This window comes from Salvelinus alpinus, chromosome 31, assembly GCF_045679555.1.
Source record: "Salvelinus alpinus chromosome 31, SLU_Salpinus.1, whole genome shotgun sequence".
NCBI lineage: Eukaryota > Metazoa > Chordata > Actinopteri > Salmoniformes > Salmonidae > Salvelinus > Salvelinus alpinus.
In genome coordinates, this window is record NC_092116.1 from 33,646,796 (window position 1) to 33,665,082 (window position 18,287).

The window sequence follows — 18,287 nt, forward strand, 5'->3', positions numbered from 1 at the left end:
CATTCAATACATGGACAAATAGTAAGATTAACACAATGCATATCTTCCATTATTGTAAAGTATTCATGCTTGTAGAATGCCAAGGGAATTGAAATGCAAGGCAAATATCCCGATTATCACACCATTAAAGTAGATAACATAATACATGTATTAGCTAATCCATGACTGATACATGTTGAATAAAACTGTTATACACTGGAACCGAAAATAAACTACTGTACAGTAGCATGCTAAAGTTACTGTACTGTAGCCTGCATCACGTAAACACTATTTCACAACTTCACAGACGTCTTACACCATACAACAAAGCACGAATATAAGCGATAGTATGCATTAAAATAGCTACGATTGTAAAAATAGTATTGAAAATGCAGACAAGTGGCCGCTGATTGTACCGGTAGTTACCGATACCAAACCAATGCTACGGGTATCATAGGTAGATGACTGCAGAGATTGAACTGTATAATGTTTTCAATTCGCTTTTCCATTCTTCTTACAACTTCACAGATGTAGCAATAAGATTACAATCCATTTCATCCAACCTTATAAAAGATACTTCCTCTGTAACTCTCCGTTTGATGTAAACAATGATCCGATGAAGGGAAAGTGTCTTCTTCTTCGATGGAGTTTAACGGCGGTTGACATCCAATGTTAAGGTACATTACCGCCACCAGCTGGACGAGGTATTAAATAAGAAACGTAAAAACAATATCCCGGATAAGAGGTAAAACGATATCATATAAAATAAAACACGTCAACTAAAAAAAGCATCAAACGTCTTCAATCACAGTCCAGTCCAAAATACATCCCTACACCGGCTCAGGGGCCTGTGATGGGGCTACATTCACCGACAGGATTTCTGGCACCGAGGAAATCAGGAAGACCCCCAAAAACGTTCAGCTGCATTCACAATGATTCCAATGTTCTTAGACTTCTTCTCTGCTTGTGTTGTACAGTTTATAACTATTGTAATAAATTATACAAAGTCCACCATTTTAACATGTAGCATTTTACTATCCCTCGGTTGATGAAAAACCTTCACTGGTCCTGGAGGCTCTACTACCATTGTTCTTCCCCGCCATTCTTTCCTTCCCATGTTCACTCCTTACCCTTGACACCTCATTCTCCTTCAGCCTATCAGGGCACTCCAAGAGCCGCATGTTCACCTCCACAGTTGCAGCATTTCCCTTCATCTGGCGTACGATATTCTTCCCTTCTGCACACACTTGACACATGACCAAATCTTTTACATTTATGACACTGAAGGAGCTTGTGCATTAAAGCTCTTACAGGGTAAATCATGAATCCTGACTTTATATGAGAAGGGAGAGATTATTTACCGAAGAACAGTAGCATGGATGGAGTGAACTTATTTTCTCTGTCCACCATACAAGTCCATCAACGTGCACCAACCACTCCATCGATGTCTTCAGTTATATCCTCTACATATCCTCTTCAGTTATATCCTCTACATATCCTCTACAGTTATATCCTCTACATATCCTCTTCAGTTATATCCTCTACATATCCTCTACAGTTATATCCTCTACATATCCTCTTCAGTTATATCCTCTTCAGTTATATCCTCTACATATCCTCTTCAGTTATATCCTCTACATATCATCTTCAGTTATATCCTCTACATATCCTCTTCAGTTATATCCTCTACATATCCTATTCAGTTATATCCTCTACATATCCTCTTCAGTTATATCTTCTTCAGTTATATCCTCTACAGTTATATCTTCTTCAGTTATATCCTCTACATATCCTCTACATATCCTCTTCAGTTATATCCTCTACATATCCTCTTCAGTTATATCCTCTTCAGTTATATCCTCTACATATCCTCTACAGTTATATCCTCTACATATCCTCTTCAGTTATATCCTCTACATATCCTCTTCAGTTATATCCTCTACATATCCTCTACAGTTATATCCTCTACATATCCTCTACATATCCTCTTCAGTTATATCCTCTACATATCCTCTTCAGTTATATCCTCTACATATCTTCTTCAGTTATATCCTCTACATATCCTCTTCAGTTATATCCTCTACATATCCTCTTCAGTTATATCCTCTACATATCCTCTTCAGTTATATCCTCTACATATCCTCTTCAGTTATATCCTCTACATATCCTCTACATATCCTCTTCAGTTATATCCTCTACATATCCTCTTCAGTTATATCCTCTTCAGTTATATCCTCTACATATCCTCTTCAGTTATATCCTCTTCAGTTATATCCTCTACATATCCTCTTCAGTTATATCCTCTACATATCCTCTTCAGTTATATCCTCTACATATCCTCTTCAGTTATATCCTCTACATATCCTCTTCAGTTATATCTTCTTCAGTTATATCCTCTACATATCCTCTTCAGTTATATCCTCTACATATCCTCTTCAGTTATATCCTCTAGATATCCTCTTCAGTTATATCCTCTTCAGTTATATCCTCTACATATCCTCTTCAGTTATATCCTGTACATATCCTCTTCAGTTATATCCTCTTCAGTTATATCCTCTACATATCCTCTTCAGTTATATCCTCTAGATATCCTCTTCAGTTATATCCTCTACATATCCTCTACAGTTATATCCTCTACATATCCTCTTCAGTTATATCCTCTATATATCCTCTTCAGTTATATCCTCTACATATCCTCTTCAGTTATATCCTCTATATATCCTCTTCAGTTATATCCTCTACATATCCTCTTCAGTTATATCCTCTACATATCCTCTACAGTTATATCCTCTACATATCCTCTTCAGTTATATCCTCTATATATCCTCTTCAGTTATATCCTCTACATATCTTCTACATATCCTCTTCAGTTATATCCTCTACATATCCTCTTCAGTTATATCCTCTTCAGTTATATCCTCTACATTCCTCTTCAGTTATATCCTCTTCAGTTATATCCTCTTCAGTTATATCCTCTTCAGTTATATCCTCTTCAGTTATATCCTCTTCAGTTATATCCTCTACATATCCTCTTCAGTTATATCCTCTTCAGTTATATCCTCTACATATCCTCTTCAGTTATATCCTCTTCAGTTATATCCTCTACATATCCTCTTCAGTTATATCCTTTATTTATTGCGCCACCCCAGAAATACCCCCCTTGATAGGAAAACAGGAAACATTCCACTCCGATATCTTTTTGATTCTTAACACACGTTTCTTCTGCTCCGCAGACACACAAAACATCTAAATGAGACCCCTTCTTTCAGTGGCTTTTTGCTAGTTGAGACCGGCTCGACATCGGGTTGGCTTTGCGCAGGAACAAAAAAGTGCAAAAGATGACACGCAAATTAGTGAAGCGTTTCTTACTACCCTGGGGGTAGTTTGGGCTTTTTTAAACCTAAGAACTGCCTAAATGACGATGTCTGAAGCCATGAAGTGCTTTGAAAGGCTGGTAATGGCTCACATCAACACCATTATCCCAGAAACCCTAGACCCACTCCAATTTGCATACCGCCCCAACAGATCCACAGATGATGCAATCTCTATTGCACTCCACACTTCCCTTTCCCACCTGGATGAAAGGAACACCTATGTGAGGATGCTGTTCGTTGACTACAGCTCAGCGTTCAACACCACAGTGCCCTCAGAGCTCATCACTAAGCTACGAACCCTGGGACTAAAAACCTCCCCAAAAAACTGGATCCTGGACTTCCTGACGGGCTGCCCCCAGATGGTAAGGGTAGGTAACAACACATGGGGCGCCTCGGGGGTGCGTGCTCAGTTCCCTCCTGTTCACTCATGACTGAACAGCCAGGCACAACTCCAACACCATCATTAAGGTTGCTGATGACACAACAGCCTGATCACCGACAACGATGAGACAGCCTACAGGGAGGAGGTCAGAGACCTGGCCGGGTGGTGCCAGGATAACAACCTCTCCCCCAACATGATCAAGACAAAGGAGATGATTGTGGACTATAGGAAAAGGAGCACCGAGCACGCCCCCATTCTCATCGACAGGGCTGCAGTGGAGCAGGTTGAGAGCTTCAAGTTCCTTGGTGTCCACATCAACAACAAACTATCATGGTCCAAACACACCAAGACAGTCGTGAAGAGGGCAAGACAAAGCCTATTCCCCCTCAGGAGACTGAACATATTTGGCGTGGGTCCCCAGGTCCTCAAAATGTTCTACAGCTGCACCATCGAGAGCACCTGACGGGTTGCATCACTGCCTGGTATGACAACTGCTTGGCCTCCGACTGCAAGACACAACAGAGGGATGTGCGTACGGTCCAGGTTTCCTGCCATCCAGGACCTCTATGCCAGACAGTGTCAGAGGAAGGCCCTACAAATTGTCAAAGACTCCAGCCACCCCAGTCATAGACTGTTCGTTCTGCTACCACATGGCAAGCGGTACCGGAGCACCAAGTCTAGGTCCAAGAGGCTTCTAAACAGCTTCTACCCCCAAGCAATAAGACTCCTGAACATCTAATCAAATAGCTACCCTGACTATTTGCATTGCCCCCCTTCTATGTTGCTCTTGTTATTTACTGCTGTCTTTAATTATTTGTTAATCTTATCTTTTGCTTTTCAGGGGTATTTTTTTTAAACTGCATTGTTGTTTAAGGGCTTGTAAGCATTTCACTGTAAGGTCTACTACACCTGTTGTATTCAGCATTTCACTGTAAGGTCTACTACACCTGTTGTATTCAGCATTTCACTGTGAGGTCTACTACACCTGTTGTATTCAGCATTTCACTGTAAGGTCTACTACACCTGTTGTATTCAGCATTTCACTGTGAGGTCTACTACACCTGTTGTATTCAGCATGTCACTGTGAGGTCTACTACACCTGTTGTATTCAGCATTTCACTGTAAGGTCTACTACACCTGTTGTATTCAGCATTTCACTGTGAGGTCTACTACACCTGTTGTATTCAGCATTTCACTGTGAGGTCTACTACACCTGTTGTATTCAGCATTTCACTGTGAGGTCTACTACACCTGTTGTATTCAGCATTTCACTGTGAGGTCTACTACACCTGTTGTATTCAGCATTTCACTGTGAGGTCTACTACACCTGTTGTATTCAGCATTTCACTGTAAGGTCTACTACACCTGTTGTATTCAGCATTTCACTGTGAGGTCTACTACACCTGTTGTATTCAGCATTTCACTGTGAGGTCTACTACACCTGTTGTATTCAGCATTTCACTGTACGGTCTCACTACACCTGTTGTATTCAGCATTTCACTGTAAGGTCTACTACACCTGTTGTATTCAGCATTTCACTGTAAGGTCTACTACACCTGTTGTATTCAGCATTTCACTGTGAGGTCTACTACACCTGTTGTATTCAGCATTTCACTGTAAGGTCTACTACACCTGTTGTATTCAGCATTTCACTGTAAGGTCTACTACACCTGTTGTATTCAGCATTTCACTGTAAGGTCTACTACACCTGTTGTATTCAGCATTTCACTGTAAGGTCTACTACACCTGTTGTATTCAACATTTCACTGTAAGGTCTACTACACCTGTTGTATTCAGCATTTCCCTGTGAGGTCTACTACACCTGTTGTATTCAGCATTTCACTGTGAGGTCTACTACACCTGTTGTATTCAGCATTTCACTGTGAGGTCTACACCTGTTGTATTCAGCATTTCACTGTAAGGTCTACTACACCTGTTGTATTCAGCATTTCACTGTAAGGTTTACTACACCTGTTGTATTCAGCATTTCACTGTAAGGTCTACTACACCTGTTGTATTCAGCATTTCACTGTGAGGTCTACTACACCTGTTGTATTCAGCATTTCACTGTAAGGTCTACGACACCTGTTGTATTCAGCATTTCACTGTGAGGTCTACTACACCTGTTGTATTCAGCATTTCACTGTAAGGTCTACGACACCTGTTGTATTCAGCATTTCACTGTAAGGTCTACTACACCTGTTGTATTCAGCATTTCACTGTGAGGTCTACTACACCTGTTGTATTCAGCATTTCACTGTAAAGTCTACGACACCTGTTGTATTCAGCATTTCACTGTAAGGTCTATGACACCTGTTGTATTCAGCATTTCACTGTGAGGTCTACCTACACCTGTTGTATTCAGCATTTCACTGTGAGGTCTACTACACCTGTTGTATTCAGCATTTCACTGTAAGGTCTACTACACCTGTTGTATTCAGCATTTCACTGTAAGGTTTACTGCACCTGTTGTATTCAGCATTTCACTGTGAGGTCTACGACACCTGTTGTATTCAGCATTTCACTGTAAGGTCTACGACACCTGTTGTATTCAGCATTTCACTGTCAGGTCTACTACACCTGTTGTATTCAGCATTTCACTGTAAGGTCTACTACACCTGTTGTATTCAGCATTTCACTGTGAGGTCTACTACACCTGTTGTATTCAGCATTTCACTGTACGGTCTACCTACACCTGTTGTATTCAGCATTTCACTGTAAGGTCTACTACACCTGTTGTATTCAGCATTTCACTGTGAGGTCTACTACACCTGTTGTATTCAGCATTTCACTGTAAGGTCTACTACACCTGTTGTATTCAGCATTTCACTGTAAGGTCTACTACACCTGTTGTATTCGGGCGCGTGTGACCAATAGAACTAGATTTGATTTGAGTTGGGTTACCAAGGTCTTTCTAACAGACACAGTAAATCATTTCTTAGATCTGTATAGTAACCACATGCTTATACTTCATTGTTTTACTAATGTAATCTATATGCTTTTCCTAAAGACAATTCAAAATCTATCCTCAGTCCCAGATATTTCAAACAATCAGCACTTTCAAGCATTGTTCCATAACTCACATTAATTTTTAATGAAATGCAGCTGTGGAGTTTAGAGAGAAGAGAGGAGGAGGAGAGTAGAGAGATGATTCAATACCCCCATCATCACCTGAAGACTGTACACCACAGAGACAAAGATGAAGTTACAGAGACCAGTTGGTAGACTGGAGACTGTTGATCTGAGTCAGGACAGACTGCTTTAAATAGTTATAACAGAGACCAGTTGGTAGACTGGAGACTGTTGATCTGAGTCAGGACAGACTGATTTAAATAGTTATAACAGAGACCAGTTGGTAGACTGGAGACTGTTGATCTGAGTCAGGACAGACTGATTTAAATAGTTATAACAGAGACCAGTTGGTAGACTGGAGACTGTTGAGCTGAGTCAGGACAGACTGCTTTATTAAATAGGTTTTCAGAGACCAGTTGGTAGACTGGAGACTGCTGAGCTGAGTCAGGACAGACTGCTTTAAATAGTTATTACAGAGACCAGTTGGTAGACTGGAGACTGTTGATCTGAGTCAGGACAGACTGATTTAAATAGGTTTTCAGAGACTCCTCCTTCAGATGTCAAGACAGAAAGGGTTGATTTGCATAAACTCCTCTGTACGTTTCTACGGAAACTGCTGTAACTAATAAAATGTGACTCACCTCCTGTAGGTCTATTTCATGGGACTGACTCACCTCCTGTGATCACACCTTGGGGCCTTTTCACAAGAACCACCACAGACATTTTAATTTACTTCATCTGAATTAAACATTTGCCCTAAATCTGCCATTGAGAATGTCATGTTTTGACTTTTCCTAGAATAAGTGTTTTAAAGAAATGGGGAGACTTGGGTATTTGTTTTTGGATCGAAGCTGTAGAGATCAGTCAGGAATAGAACTTCTAATTCATCCATTAAATGACCGGGTATGATGGTACATTGATCAGCTGTACAGTTTCAAGCTGTTATTTATGTGTTTTTCCCCAAAGTGAACCTTTAACACATTGACTTTGTTTGACCATGATTTCATAAACTAAATCTTAGCAGGACAAATAATTTAAATGTTTTTAACCCCCTGCCCTTCCTTCTCCTGACGGTTGTCTGGCCAACTGATGATCAAATTCCCCAGATGAACCTTGACTTGTTAGTTTAATGCAGAATGAATGTACCCTCTCTGTTCTCCTAGATGCTGAACCCGGATGTAGTGACTATGTACACAGAGTTTTTCTTCCTCTCTCATGATCTATCAATGCCTCAGAATTCCACTGAGTAAACATTATCTTACTGAATGAGGAACTCTTCTGTCATGATATCTGGGAGAAGGTGTGTCTGAAGTAAACAGAGCACCTGGCCTGCAAGCAATCAACTTCCTTTTCAGTTTGTTTATTACATTGACCAGATCAACATGTACTTGGTTGTTTAAATGAGTCCTGTCTGGCATAATTATCTGACATGCAAGCAGTCATTTGCCGACTTAGTGGCTTGTGGGTAGAGTGTCCACCCTGGTAGGGGATTGGGGTTTGATCCCTGGTTGAGTCATACCAAAGACTGTAAAAAATGGGACCAGATGCGTCTCTGCTTGACACTCAGCATTAAGGAGATGATGGGGTACAAGGCCTTCTAACAGACTAGCTTCCTGTCCAGTACTTGTACATCAAGCTGCTTCATGCTACAGAAACAAGAGGCTCTTGTCCTTTGGGTCTTACTGAAGTAGTCAGTTGACAATTAAAACGTTATTTCACTCATTTTGTTTCCAAAGGAACAGGTAAAGGTTGATCTTGTGAATTTGATGAATGAACTGGAATAAAATTGAAATAAATTAAGCTAAATGGTCAATTGACTTTTGAGGATTGTCTTTTGGAGAAAAAAAAACACACAAAATACAAAGACACAATTCTGGTGCTTCCACAGTGTTAGAATACCAATATTTCAGCCAGTAAAATGATGGTTCTACTTTAGAATGTGGAACACACAGCCAATAGGGAGGTTTGATTGTTACACATGATAAATAGTCACACCTGTTCCACATACAGAGGAGTTTATTATTTCAGGGAAACACACACACACACACACACACACACACACACACACACACACACACACACACACACACACACACACACACACACACACACACACACACACACAGCCAAACCCCCTGATACACACACAGCCCCCCCCCCCCCCTATACACACTGTGGAGTTGGAAGCAATGGGTCGTCCAAAGAGCACCACCGTTATGAATGATGCTGAATACCTAAATATATGTTAGGAAGGTCGTTATGAATGTTGCTGAATACCTAAATATATGTTAGGAAGGTCGTTATGAATGTTGCTGAATACCTAAATATATGTTAGGAAGGTCGTTATGAATGATGCTGATACCTAAATATATGTTAGGAAGGTCTTTATGAATGTTGCTGAATACCTAAATATATGTTAGGAAGGTCGTTATGAATGTTGCTGAATACCTAAATATATGTTAGGAAGGTCGTTATGAATGATGCTGAATTCCTAAATATCTGTTAGGAAGGTCGTTATGAATGATGCTGAATACCTAAATATATGTTAGGAAGGTCGTTATGAATGATGCCGAATACCTAAATATATGTTAGGAAGGTCGTTATGAATGATGCTGAATACCTAAATATATGTTAGGAAGGTCGTTATGAATGATGCTGAATACCTAAAAATATGTTAGGAAGGTCGTTGTGAATGATGCCGAATACCTAAATATATGTTAGGAAGGTCGTTATGAATGATGCCGAATACCTAAATATATGTTAGGAAGGTCGTTATGAATGATGCCGAATACCTAAATATATGTTAGGAAGGTCGTTATGAATGATGCTGAATACCTAAATATATGTTAGGAAGGTCGTTATGAATGATGCCGAATACCTAAATATATGTTAGGAAGGTCGTTATGAATGATGCCGAATACCTAAATATATGTTAGGAAGGTCGTTGTGAATGATGCCGAATACCTAAATATATGTTAGGAAGGTCGTTGTGAATGATGCTGAATACCTAAATATATGTTAGGAAGGTCGTTATGAATGATGCTGAATACCTAAATATATGTTAGGAAGGTCGTTATGAATGATGCTGAATACCTAAATATATGTTAGGAAGGTCGTTATGAATGATGCTGAATACCTAAATATATGTTAGGAAGGTCGTTATGAATGATGCTGAATACCTAAATATATGTTAGGAAGGTCGTTATGAATGATGCTGAATACCTAAATATATGTTAGGAAGGTCGTTATGAATGATGCCGAATACCTAAATATATGTTAGGAAGGTCGTTATGAATGATGCCGAATACCTAAATATATGTTAGGACAGTCGTTATGAATGATGCTGAATACCTAAATATATGTTAGGAAGGTCGTTGTGAATGATGCGGAATACCTAAATATATGTTAGGAAGGTCGTTATGAATGTTGCTGAATACCTAAATATATGTTAGGAAGGTCGTTATGAATGATGCCGAATACCTAAATATATGTTAGGAAGGTCGTTATGAATGATGCCGAATACCTAAATATATGTTAGGAAGGTCGTTATGAATGATGCTGAATACCTAAATATATGTTAGGAAGGTCGTTATGAATGATGCTGAATACCTAAATATATGTTAGGAAGGTCGTTATGAATGATGCCGAATACCTAAATATATGTTAGGAAGGTCGTTATGAATGATGCTGAATACCTAAATATATGTTAGGAAGGTCGTTGTGAATGATGCTGAATACCTAAATATATGTTAGGAAGGTCGTTATGAATGTTGCTGAATACCTAAATATATGTTAGGAAGGTCGTTATGAATGATGCCGAATACCTAAATATATGTTAGGAAGGTCGTTATGAATGATGCCCGAATACCTAAATATATGTTAGGAAGGTCGTTATGAATGATGCTGAATACCTAAATATATGTTAGGAAGGTCGTTGTGAATGATGCTGAATACTTAAATATATGTTAGGAAGGTCGTTATGAATGTTGCTGAATACCTAAATATATGTTAGGAAGGTCGTTATGAATGATGCTGAATACCTAAATATATGTTAGGAAGGTCGTTGTGAATGATGCTGAATACCTAAATATATGTTAGGAAGGTCGTTATGAATGATGCTGAATACCTAAATATCTGTTAGGAAGGTCGTTATGAATGATGCTGAATACCTAAATATATGTTAGGAAGGTCGTTGTGAATGATGCTGAATACCTAAATATATGTTAGGAAGGTCATTGTGAATGATGCTGAATACCTAAATATATGTTAGGAAGGTCGTTGTGAATGATGCTTAATACCTAAATATATGTTAGGAAGGTCGTTGTGAATGATGCTGAATACCTAAATATCTGTTAGGAAGGTCGTTGTGAATGATACTGCAACACTCATGAAGGTGTTATGGCTGGTTACATAAAGGTGTTATGACTGGTTACATAAAGGTGTTATGACTGGTTACATGAAGGTGGTATGACTGGTTACATGAAGGTGTTATGACTGGTTTCATAAAGGTGTTAGGACTGGTTTCATAAAGGTGTTAGGACTGGTTTCATAAAGGTGTTGACTGGTTTCATAAAGGTGTTAAGACTGGTTTCATAATGGTGTTAGGACTGGTTTCATAAAGGTGTGAGGACTGGTTTCATAAAGGTGTTATGACTGGTTTCATAAAGGTGTTATGACTGGTTTCATAAAGGTGTTATGACTGGTTTCATGAAGGTATGAGGACTGGTTTCATAAAGGTGTTAAGACTGGTTTCATGAAGGTGTTAGGACTGGTTTCATAAAGGTGTTATGACTGGTTTCATAAAGGTGTGAGGACTGGTTTCATAAAGGTGTTATGACTGGTTTCATGAAGGTGTGAGGACTGGTTTCATATAGGTGTTATGACTGGTTTTATGAAGGTGTTAGGACTGGTTTCATAAAGGTGTTATGACTGGTTTCATAAAGGTGTTATGACTGGTTTCATGAAGGTGTTATGACTGGTTTCATAAAGGTGTTATGGCTGGTTTCATAAGGGTGTTAGGACTGGTTTCATAAAGGTGTGAGGACTGGTTTCATAAAGGTGTTATGACTGGTTTCATAAAGGTGTTATGACTGGTTTCATGAAGGTGTTGGGACTGGTGTTATGGCTGGTTTCATAAGGGTGTTAGGACTGGTTTCATAAAGGTGTTAGGACTGGTTTCATGAAGGTGTTAGGACTGGTTTCATAAAGGTGTTAGGACTGGTTTCATAAAGGTGTTATGACTAGTTTCATAAAGGTGTTATGACTAGTTTCATAAAGGTGTTTTGGCTGGTTTCATAAAGGTGTTAGGACTGGTTTCATACAGGTGTTAGGACTGGAGGGAGGGCAGGGGGAAAAACAAACAAAATGATGTCAAATGGAGTCCTCCTAACACACATGTTGATTGTGATATTGAAATTCTAAAAACATCAGTGTATTAAAAACACTCATAGAAAAGTCCAGGAACGGGGACATGTCATGTTCAATGAGTCATGGACCATTATAATCTGAAATTAACATGAATTATATTAAAACGTCTGTGGTGGTTCTTGTTAAAAGGCCTGAAGGTCTGATTACCAGGCAGTTTCCTTGGAATCGGCCTATATTTACAGCAGTTTCTATGGAAGAGACCTATAGTTACAGCAGTTTCTATGGAAGAGACCTATAGTTACATCAGTTTATATGGAATAGACCTATAGTTACATCAGTTTATATGGAATAGACCTATAGTTACATCAGTTTATATGGAATAGGCCTATAGTTACACCAGTTTATATGGAATAGACCTATATTTACAGCAGTTTATATGGAATAGACCTATATTTACAGCAGTTTCTATGGAATAGACCTATAGTTATATCAGTTTATATGGAATAGACCTATACTTACAGCAGTTTATATGGAATAGACCTATACTTACAGCAGTTTATATGGAATAGACCTATAGTTACATCAGTTTATATGGAATAGACCTACAGTTACATCAGTTTATATGGAATAGGCCTATAGTTACACCAGTTTATATGGAATAGACTTATAGTTACACCAGTTTATATGGAATAGACCTACAGTTACATCAGTTTATATGGGATAGACCTATAGTTACATCAGTTTATATGGAATAGACCTAAAGTTACACCAGTTTATATGGAATAGACCTAAAGTTACAGCAGTTTACATGGAATAGACCTATAGTTACAGCAGTTTACATGGAATAGACCTATAGTTACAGCAGTTTATATGGAATAGACCTATAGTTACATCAGTTTATATGGAATAGACCTATAGTTACATCAGTTTATATGGAATAGACCTATAGTTACATCAGTTTATATGGAATAGGCCTATAGTTATATCAGTTTATATGGAATAGGCCTATAGTTACATCAGTTTATATGGAATAGACCTAAAGTTACACCAGTTTACATGGAATAGACCTATAGTTACATCAGTTTATATGGAATAGGCCTATAGTTACATCAGTTTATATGGAATAGACCTAAAGTTACACCAGTTTACATGGAATAGAACTATAGGTACATCAGTCTATATGGACTAGGCCTATAGTTACATCAGTTTATATGGAATAGGCCTATAGTTACATCAGTTTATATGGAATAGGCCTATAGTTACATCAATTCCTTGGAATCAGAGGATTTTAAGCAAATTCACTCCTCCTCCACTCTTGACATCTGAAGGAGGAGTCTCTGAAAACCTATTTAAATCAGTCTGTCCTGACTCAGATCAACAGTCTCCAGTCTACCAACTGGTCTCTGAAATAACTATTTAAAGCAGTCTGTCCTGACTCAGATCAACAGTCTCCAGTCTACCAACTGGTCTCTGAAATAACTATTTAAAGCAGTCTGTCCTGACTCAGATCAACAGTCTCCAGTCTACCAACTGGTCTCTGAAATAACTATTTAAAGCAGTCTGTCCTGACTCAGATCAACAGTCTCCAGTCTACCAACTGGTCTCTGAAATAACTATTTAAATCAGTCTGTCCTGACTCAGCTCAACAGTCTCCAGTCTACCAACTGGTCTCTGTAACTTAATCTTTGTCTCTGTGGTGTACAGTCTTCAGGTGATGGGGGTATTGAATCATCTCTCTACTCTCCTCCTTCTCTCTCTCCTTCCTCCTGCTCTCTCTCATGTAGTGGAGAAGTTCAGTGATGTTCCAGACTGTGAGAAGTTCTTCCTGGAGGGGACGACTCCTAATCTCCCAGGTATTTTGGTTGGTGGGACAGTCAAGGACCAGAACCGCTACAAGCCGATTTGCCAGAAGTACAACAACATCTACAAGTTTGCAACTCTCTACGACACGACCAACAGGATCCCTGTGTTCTCAGCCTACACCTTCTCTGGTCCTCCTACAGACCGCAGACCAAGTCAACGTTGGATGATAGAGCCTCAGGTAGGACTAATGTTTGTCATATAACATAACATGTGTATTTGTTTACTGGTATAAATCACAGACAGTTATGTTACCTAGTCAGTCCTGGATGATCGAACCCCAGGTAGGACTAATGTTTGTCATATAACATGTGTATTTGTTAACTGGTATATATCACAGACAGTTATGTTACCTAGTCAGTCCTGGATGATGGAGCCCCAGGTAGGACTAATGTTTGTCATATAACATAACATTTGTATTTGTTTACTGGTATATATCACAGACAGTTATGTTACCTAGTCAGTCCTGGATGATAGAGCCTCAGGTAGGACTAATGTCATATAACATGTGTATTTGTTTACTGCTATAGACAAACAGCATCTTTGAGACACGAATGTATTATTATTATATTATGACTTTTTTTACGAGTTAATGTCTAAACTAGTTAAAGAGTTGTAATGTCTAAACTAGTTAAAGATTTGTAATGTATAAACTAGTTAAAGAGGTGTAATGTCTAAACTAGTTAAAGAGTTTTAATGTCTAAACTTGTTAAAGAGTTTTAATGTCTAAACTTGTTAAAGAGTTTTAATGTCTAAACTTGTTAAAGAGTTTTAATGTCTGACTGATGTTTCTGCAGCTTGAAAATATAAATATAGAAGAGATGAAAACCCAACAAGAGTTGAAGGTGCTTGTCACGATCGTCTACTGAAGAGAGTGAGGACCAAGGCACAGCGTGTGAAAAGAACATCTTCTTTTATTCAAAAGAGAGAAAACATGAAACGAACACTATACACAAACGACCGACCGTGAAGCTATAAACGTTGTGCACACACACAGGCTACAAACGTTCAACATAAACAATTACCCACAAACACCTAAAGCCTATGGCTACCTTAAATATGGCTCCCAATCAGAGACAACAATAACCAGCTGTCTCTGATTGAGAACCAAATCAGGCAACCATAGACTTTCCTAAACACCTACACTCAACCATAGACAATCCTAGACACATACACTCAACACAAACCCATACACTAAAACCAACACCCCCTTTACCATAATAAACACCCAAAACACAAACATACCCCATGTCACACCCTGACCTAACTAAAATAATAAAGAAAACAAAGAATACTAAGGCCAGGGCGTGACAGTGCTTAATAATAATAAAGATATAAGAGTCGACCATCAGGCTGAGGACGCAGACTACAGTGCAACAATAAGTAGCATGGATCTGGACAGGTCACCTGTTCCCATGTCAAGCCGCACCTGATGATGCTACCGTGAGGTCCACTTTCACCCTGACAAACGTCGTTCCCCAGGAAAGAGGCTTCAACCGAGGCAGATGGTGTAAAATGGAGGACAGAGTCAGAGTAGCTCTTATGAACTGTAAGAATAACAACGACCAGATAGAAGCCTATGTGGTGACTGGAGCAGTTCCCAACAACAACAACGTAATACTGAACAACCAAGTGAACATCCCAGATATCCTGTGGACAGCCTTCTGCTGTTACAACAGTGAGAAGAACAAGTGGATGGCCGAAGCACACTGGGGGGAGAACGTACCGAACGGGAAAACATTTCAACTGGAAACCTTGGGAGGACTCGAAGTCAAGTTGAAGGAAAGCTACAAGGTTGATGTCAAGGTGTTTCACGATAAATGTCCAAGAAACGTTCATGTACAAGTTACAAGGGTTATAAGGGTTATAAGGGTTAAGTAATAAGGGTTATAATGGTTATAAGTGTTAAGTAATAATGGTTATAAGTGTTAAGTAATAAGGGTTATAATGGTTATAAGTGTTAAGTAATAATGGTTATAAGTGTTAAGTAATAAGGGTTATAATGGTTATAAGTGTTAAGTAATAAGGGTTATAATGGTTATACGTGTTAAGTAATAAGGGTTATAATGGTTATAAGTGTTAAGTAATAATGGTTATAAGTGTTAAGTAATAAGGGTTATAATGGTTATAAGTGTTAAGTAATAATGGTTATAAGGGGTAAGTAATAAGTGTTATAAGCCATGGTTAAAATGGTTATAATAAGGGTTATAATAAGGGTTATAATGGTTATAATTAAACAAGTTTAAGGGTTATAAACATTAAAGACAAGCTCTGTTATTTTGGCGACTAAGAAAGTATATTTTAAACCTCCCACTTTGTGCTTGATGTATCAATGTGTTGTTCAAACATATAGAATCTATGAGCAGAATTACTGTTTCCCTACATTTCACCCCCCCTAGCAAATTGAGTCTTAGCCAATGAGCATCAGCCCCTCACATGTGAGTGAAAACTAGTGTGGTGGCAGAATTTGTGTTGAACTGTTGTAACTTCTCAAGGGACATGTTCTGTGTTGGACTGTGATGCCTTTCATAGAGTCCTGGTGTGTCTGTACCTTAAACACAAGGCCATTGTGTTCTGGAACTGTTGCTGGTATAAATAACTGTAACAATCTGATGGTATTATCACCTCCCACTATATAAGGGACATGGAACCATTTACTCAGGGGGTTCTTCCCTGTGAAATCACAATCATCTCCCCTGCAGCTGCTTGATTAAAGATCTTTCTATTCAATTAAAAAGTCTCTGCCTTCATCTTTGGATCTAATCTTCTACAACATTTGGTGCCGTGACCCAGATGGACTCAGACATCCCTCTGGCCACAACTTAAAGAAGATAAGAGACCTTATTAAAACATCTCTGTGACGGACTGTCTGTTGTCCAGCCGAGCATTAATGGTGAAAGACCTCTTGTCCTCCTCAGCCACAAAATGTTGGTGTTCAATTTGGCAGAACTATTTATTCACTATAATAATGAATCTAACCGGTTAACATGAATCAATGGGAGCACAGTGGTGTCTCCAATAGTAGGGATTGGTTTACCTATAATCACCTGAAATATACTGTTGGACCAGTATATTAGGAGGGATTGGTTTACCTATAATCACCTGAAATATACTGTTGGACCAGTATATTAGGAGGGATTGGTTTACCTATAATCACCTGAAATATACTGTTGGACCAGTGTATTAGGAGGGATTGGTTTACCTATAATCACCTGAAATATACTGTTGGACCAGTATATTAGGAGGGATTGGTTTACCTATAATCACCTGAAATATACTGTTGGACCAGTATATTAGGAGGGATTGGTTTACCTATAATCACCTGAAATATACTGTTGGACCAGAATATTAGGAGGGATTGGTTTACCTATAATCACCTGAAATATACTGTTGGACCAGTATATTAGGAGGGATTGGTTTACCTATAATCACCTGAAATATACTGTTGGACCAGTATATTAGGAGGGATTGGTTTACCTATAATCACCTGAAATATACTGTTGGACCAGTGTATTAGGAGGGATTGGTTTACCTATAATCACCTGAAATATACTGTTGGACCAGTATATTAGGAGGGATTGGTTTACCTATAATCACCTGAAATATACTGTTGGACCAGAATATTAGGAGGGATTGGTTTACCTATAATCACCTGAAATATACTGTTGGACCAGTATATTAGGAGGGATTGGTTTACCTATAATCACCTGAAATATACTGTTGTACCAGTATATTAGGAGGGATTGGTTTACCTATAATCACCTGAAATATACTGTTGGACCAGTATATTGGGAGGGATTGGTTTACCTATAATCACCTGAAATATATACTGTTGGACCAGTATATTAGGAGGGATTGGTTTACCTATAATCACCTGAAATATACTGTTGGACCAGTATATTAGGAGGGATTGGTTTACCTATAATCACCTGAAATATACTGTTGGACCAGTATATTAGGAGGGATTGGTTTACCTATAATCACCTGAAATATACTGTTGGACCAGTATATTAGGAGGGATTGGTTTACCTATAATCACCTGAAATATACTGTTGGACCAGTATATTAGGAGGTATTGGTTTACCTATAATCACCTGAAATATACTGTTGGACCAGTATATTAGGAGGGATTGGTTTACCTATAATCACCTGAAATATACTGTTGGACCAGTATATTAGGAGGGATTGGTTTACCTATAATCACCTGAAATATACTGTTGGACCAGTATATTAGGAGGGATTGGTTTACCTAT